We start from the raw sequence: 7,218 nt of genomic DNA on the forward strand, positions 1-7,218 counted from the left end.
GAACAACAAAATGTACAATTAGCAGCAGCAAAAACATAAATTTTGGTTAAGAGTTTAAAAGGGAAACACCGAAATCTCGTATACGCCATGTGAACGCGTGATAATTATGGCTTTTCGGCACGCAGTGTAGGCCACAGAAAATATCTTTCAATTTTTTTTCCTTCCCATCCCTCCTCGCTATTCCCTGAAAATGAACGTTGAAAGCGAAATGTTTTTAGCAAGGACATGAACGCGAGGTGGCAAGGTCTGTCAATAGCCAAGTTGGCTGACGAAGCCAAAAACAAAACACTGGCTGCGAGAAGACGCAAAGAAGCCAAGCGCAGCCTTTTGGCAGCTGTAAAAACATATATGTATGTACATGTCTATGTGGGCGCTGTCTGGGTTAGTAAAAGGCAAACGCGGAGTAAAAGGATCCTAGCTAAAGCGACAAAAAGAAAATCAAGCCAAAAGCTGAAAAAAGCGCAAGCAAAACAAAGTCGAGCGGATGATGAGACCTGACTGGCCCAGAAGAAAATGGCGAGGAAAGCGGAGAAAACCCAGAGCCAACTGATACAAAAAGGTTTACTTCTCACCCATTAAAGGGGAAGTGTTCATTTGGGGTTGGAGTAAATAGATATAACTTAATTTAGAGATGGAAAAATTATGATTGCTTGTAAGACAAGGAGCCAAGGCAGACAATGATGTGACAATGAACAATTATGGGCCAGTTATTGGTAATCTTTTCCCATTGCCATGTTTCGGAAATCCCCATTTAATGTGATTTATTGATTGGAGGTCAAACTTTATACGTCCCAGTACCTCGGGGCATATAATATAAAAAAAGGCAAAGAAAACGTATTTGTCATGCCTTCTATTCCGTTATCTTTCTATCTTCCTTTATTCCTCTTTATTTCCCTCTGTTTAGCTATATTCCACTTCGTATAGATTCTATGATGACTTTGCTTGTGCACGCCCGACTAGGTTTTTGCTATTTACACACGCCTACATAGCAGGGGGCGAACCTCAACCTTCAGAGGCCATATCTTTGCCCCGCCAGAATGGCTGCGTCGTCTGTTTTATAATTTTCACAGACGTCGCCCTCGCCCCCGCCCCCGCCCTCGCCCTCGCCTCCTCCCACTTTCAAGTGCCCTGGGTTGACACTCGCACATTCAAACACTTCATAAAAAAGCCGCGCTTGTGCCCATTATTTATGTATATTTTCACCTACATTTATTTTATTTATGGAAAGGAAAACGAATGGAGACAGTAAAACTAAAAGAGAATGCTGTGAGTTAAGATGGGGGAAAAGCCTCAGGGAGAAAACATCAAAAACACCAGATGAGAATGGAAGAGGATATCTTAAACACAATAACAGCTAAAGCGATGGTGGGATATTCCGAGCATAAAGATTATCTATATAAAACAACAGCTTTTGATCAAAAGTTAATTCTTATTCCTAACTCAAATAGCTAGGTCAATAAAAATAAAATAATAAAAGTAGTGTATATTTATTTATTAAAATAAATGTAGTTCAAGCCAAATTCAGGGAGCAATTCGCTTGAATATTTAAAATAAAGTCCACTGTGTTTTTTCTGCACATTAGTCTGAACGAATAAATCATATTAATTTAATTATAACTGATAAATATGAAAAACAACAGCGAGATAAACTAATTTCATTCGTATCATTTTAAATCCGGTAATTGAGAAAACGTTATTGTTTATAAAAAGTGGAATTTTTCAATTAAATTGCTTTTATCTTCATCTGAACTCATCGCGAAGAACACAATAAATATTAAGTACATACATATGTGCCATAATAAGCATATTTAATAGAAGCTGTGCCAACTGCCCCACTCCTCTACTCCGATGACGCAGTCATGATGCATTTGCATATATGTCAGGGCATAAATATATAGAACGCAATTTATATATGCATCTAGTTAAAGTTTTTCCTCTTTTTGGTTGTACTAGGAGGGAGGGAGGGGGTGGGACAGGATATGGTGCGGGGGAGGGGTCAGAGGGCACGTTCGGATGAAGCCTGCACTTGTCACGCCTTGTCTTCTTCTCATTCACCATGTCTATGTGTGTGTGGCGTTATTTGCATGGGGGCGTGCGTGTGTGCGGTTTGGCCTCGTTGAAAATGCAAAACAAAAACACAAAAAATGAGCAAGCGAGATAAATAAAAGGACAACAGTGGAAAAAAAGGACGAGACTATGAAGGCAATGCCCGTGGCTTTTTGAGTTTGCCCATAAGTGTCTGTGTTTGTGGATGCTTAGTTCTGTGTATGGATTTGACGACATTTGCTATATTGTAAAGTCCAAAACAAGCTTAGATCACACTACAACTAAAGCTTTAACCAGAAAGAATCCCTCAAAATGTCCTGGCAATTGTGTCCTGGGACACAAAGAGATTTTCGAAGAAAATATAAAATCATTGCACGACAAAAGCAAAGAATGTGTATATATATTATTTTTGGTTATTTTGGTTATTTCTAGTTTTTTTCAAAGAAAATATGTATAACAAATAAATGGGCAATCTAAAAAAGTTATTAACATCTTATTTTAATAAGAACGGTTTATATATGATCAAGATATTTAATCCTCCAAAAACATGCAATTGGGAATCATTAGCAATTCTTTTAAATAATATTTTATTTTATTAAATAATATTTAAATATTTATATGGTTTCGTATTAGTAAATAATCGATGAAAGCTAACACAAATATTATATTTCTATTATTTGTTTTAGCCCAGCTTTTTGTTAAGTAAACAGAGGAGCAAAATATAAATTTGTATTAATCGTCACCACACTTTTCAACTCTTGGTTTTCGCCATCGAAGTTAGTAAAAAGTCAGCGCAGCATAAGGAGTTTTAAAGCACTTGCAAAAACAAAGTTCAGAGTAAGGGGGCTTGAACTGTGTATTGTATCAAAATGAAGCGTGGAAAATAAAGGTTGAAAATAATCAATAATAAAATGAAGGAGCTTGCCGAAACTTTGGCAATAAGTGGTTTCGGGCTTGGTTTCCCTTGGGCAGGCTCCGAAGGTTTCGGTTAATTTTGATGCTTTACTTAAATATCCAGGAAAAGTTGGCTTAGACAACAGATGCAGACCGTGCTTAAATCGACTTTTTGTGAATATTTCTGTCGCTTAAATATTATATTATCCCACCCACACTAAGCCTGCTGTTCTTTCCTAACTAGAAAGGGGTAATGAACTCAACCGCGCGGGACGAAGCCGTGGGCAGGAAATTCGAACCGAAAGTGTAGACAAGAAATTGTATTCGAGACTCTGCGAATTTGTGATACTCTGGGATGCTGGAATCCAGAGCTGAGAAATTGTGCACTTTTATATGCTATAACCTCTGCTCCATGGCTTGAAATGGCCCAGAATAATCCATATTCCATCAGGTTGGGTTAGGGTATAAATAACAAGCCGCCGCCTGTAGCGATTGGCTGCACAAATGGAGCGGCTCAAGCCGGCAGCTGCAGCTGTATCGAAAAACAAGCGCCCCTTTGCACGTGTGCGTTATGTATGTGTTCTGTGGGTGTCAACAATTGCACAGCTGGGCACACACACCACCCACACCTCCCACACAAACTAAGATGCTGGCCAAGGAAGCTGCGGAAGTGGAAGAAATAATGGCCGTAGCGGCTGGGAGAATCAGCAGTTGCCACACTCGCACATAAAACTCATAGCATAGTCCATGGGTGGACAACATTAAAAGGTTCAGTGTGGACAGGAAGAAAGGACCTCAGAAGTGGACAGGAGCATAGGTCATTTTTATGGGGACTTCGGCATTTAACTTAAACTCAAGCACACCGTGCGTATGAGTAATGTCTGTTTAACAGGTGGGAGTTCGATTGGAAAAGTAATAGCATGCAATATTTGGTAACACTTTGGTAGCACACTAAAAACACTTTGAAGTTAAAGTTTCAGTACAAATTGTTTAGTTTTATTGCGGTCAATTTTAGCGACCATGAAAGCTGCACAAAATTGCTTAGTTATCTTGAGAAAAAAGAGAAACGGTATAAAACTGAATGACTTTGTCAGTTTAACTATTCTTCACAGGCATACACGCAAATACTAAAATTGTTATAAGCTTTAAATTAAGTTAAACCAACAGCACAACAAACTCAAGAATAAAGAACAACGTCAAATGAAAATGCAAAACATAAAATAACTTTAATATTAAATTAATGAAATACCAAGAACGGCAATCAAAGCAAGAATGTTTTCCATTTGGAAAATGTTGTAATAAGCTTTTCCGAATCAGTATTATTAAAATGAGTTGGTAATTAATTTCATTTTCCGAAATACTTTTGCTTTCCATCAAGTAAGATGTTGGCGGATTTTTGAAGCACAACTTTCACTGGAATCACAAACACTTGAGATGGTTGGGTGGTAGGGATTTCGGGGGCTTTAATTCTCTTTGACGCTCGTCAAAGTTACGGGCCAAAATGTATCAACACCCGACTCGTCGGGATGGCAAAAACAAGTGGATGCAGGATCTGTGGACCGACAGGAAAACGATGACGCCGTTGACGAAAACTCGTAGCACAGACACGGAGGAGGCGACAACAAGGACGACGCGGTGGGTGAACGACGATAAATGTTTACAAAGCGGCTACTGCCACACAACTGAAGCGACAGGATGCAATAGCTGGCATTGCCAGGCGGCTGCGGAACGAATGGAAATGGAGCAGTCAAAACACGACTTCGGCTCCGAAGGACTCGTTTTGTGTAGGACGGGCCAAGGGGGTTGGTTGGTTTTTTGGATTGGGTGGTGGCGGGTGGTTTTCGGAAATTAGGAGGAAAGTGAATTCGCCGGCAGTGGCTTGGGTTACGGGCAGTGATTGGGGCTGGTCGTGGGGAATTCGCTCTAACGGCTAACTAACCTACCGCAAAAACTGACTCTAGAACTTGTAAACATAAAGATAAGAAAATAGTCAAATGAATTATTCAAACTTGCACGAATATAGTTAGGCCTAGCTGCTCGTATTGCTGCTGCAGGCGCCTGCGCCAGGACCTCACACATATAGTGTCGTCCTAGGACGACAGGCCTAGACTAGAAAATAGGCCTAAGCGAATCAACATTAAGCAGAAGTGCAGCCCACACTTGAGTCGCTGCCAAAAAGACGGTGGGTGGTTGGGTGGTTTGAGGGGTTATGTGGGTGGTTGGGTTGATGGGTGGTTGGATGATGGCAGAAATGCTGATGCAGCGGGGGCGAAAGTTTAGAGCACCGTGCGGCATATGCAAAACCAAAACAAAGCCAAATTAGAGGCAAAAGCACAACCAAAAGCACATTGCCTAGCCGAAACCGAATGAGACTCTCTTTCTCTTTTCAACTTTCTCTGCAAAACTCTCTTTTCTAGCATTCATTGCATGTGTGTGCGTGTGTGTGAGTTCACAGTTCAAAGTTATTAGCAAAGAAATACTTAGAAACGGAAGGACTTACTAATTAATACATGGCCAAGGCAAAGAAAACGTTGATTTCTAATTGAATAATTAAGTGGAGGAGTGAGTCACGCTTGATTAATGGTCTTACCATCTAGGAAATACCATCAAGATATAAGAATTACACGATCTTTAATTTCATAATTAAACTAAAATATCTTGATCTGCACGGCAGCCAAATAGACTTGCATTAAAGGTGATAATTACCATTGAAATATAACACGGTTTCCATTTCGTAAAGCCCAATTGAAGAAGCTCTGAAGAGGGAGCCCTCTCAACAAGCTGGCACGCAATTTGTAATATAAGTGAAATAAGAAAAGTGAAAGTAATTTCAGCAAGCAGCAACATTTTCTAACACGACCAGAAAAAAACGTCAACATCCCAAGGCGTTTTGGTAGGCAAGGTTTTCGTGTGACATTTTTATAAATTACATAGTTTGAGTGCCCTTCAACAATTTCTGAAAATAAACCTTATATCCAAAGATGAAATCACAAAAAGGTACAGAAACATTGGTATAAATGAAACCCCCAATTTGGAGGGGATTTATTGCACGAACCTTACCAAATTTAAAGATTTTTTAGCTTAAATTAAAGTTTTTGGGTTTTTGGAGAGAATTATTATTAAAATTAATATTTGAATAAAAAAAATATTTACTTTAGACAAAGTATGTATGCACATTTTCATTTAAACTTTATGGACCTAAAAATTCGTTAGATATGTAGTGAATATTATTGTAATTGAATTAATAAAGACATACATGCCTCGTCCAAGCTCCCATTAAAATGTGAATAACTTATTCGAATTTCTTGTCAAACCCATTATGTCCTTTACAATTGAGTGAAAAGTCCCAGACGAGTCGAGTGGTTAACTTAGACATTTTCCAAAAGCAGGCGACAGGTGAATCGTGACTCGCATGTGAAACAAAACATTGCACAAACATGAACACACACATCAGCTGTTAAGGCATAAACAACGACATAAGAACTCTGTCGAAAAACGTACCTGCCCATGGAAAGGAAAAAAACGAGAATAAACAAAGACGTTTTTGTAAGAGTCATCTCCGGAAAGTCACTAATAACGATTTTTCAATAAATGCGAGTAGTGCAAAAGCGTGCTGACCTTTTCATTTCTATTTTTTCCCAGCGAGAGTAGTTTTTCTTTCTTTACTTTTCGCCTTCTTAAATATAGTTATTATTTTGGTTTCTGTATTGTGCTCTACTTCAGTATCACTTTCCCTTTCTACGGCTTTGTTTTCCTTTTTGTCCATTTACTCTCAGAAAACTTAGGAGATAAGCTGCAGAAATATGCTAAAAGTGCAACGTTAGTTAAATCAGAAAAAGGTACTGCGTAAAATATGATCAAAACTCAAAATGGTTAGTGAGTATATGTACAGTAGGCAGTGCCAAATTTGTATACAAATTTTAATGGAGAATTTATGCACTTAAAGCTTTAAAAACGTAACTTAAGGCATGCACACGGGCTTCAAAATTGATCAATCATACGTATTGTTACCTATGATCATATAAATTGTTTTAGATAACATTACGTGTCGTATGAGTAATTTTTACAAAGGCATAAAGTAACATTTATAGTTATATCCGTTACTCGTAGAGTAAAAGGGTATACTGTATTCGTGCAAAAGTATGTAACAGGTAGAAGGAAGCGTTTCGGACCCTATAAAGTATATATATTCTTGTTCAGGATCACTAGCCGAGTCGATCTAGCCATGTCCGTCTGTCCGTCTGTCTGTCCGTCTGTCTGTCCGTCTGTCTGTCTGTCC

The sequence above is a fragment of the Drosophila rhopaloa genome, unplaced genomic scaffold, assembly GCF_018152115.1.
Source record: "Drosophila rhopaloa isolate 14029-0021.01 unplaced genomic scaffold, ASM1815211v1 contig_47, whole genome shotgun sequence".
NCBI classification, from domain to species: domain Eukaryota; kingdom Metazoa; phylum Arthropoda; class Insecta; order Diptera; family Drosophilidae; genus Drosophila; species Drosophila rhopaloa.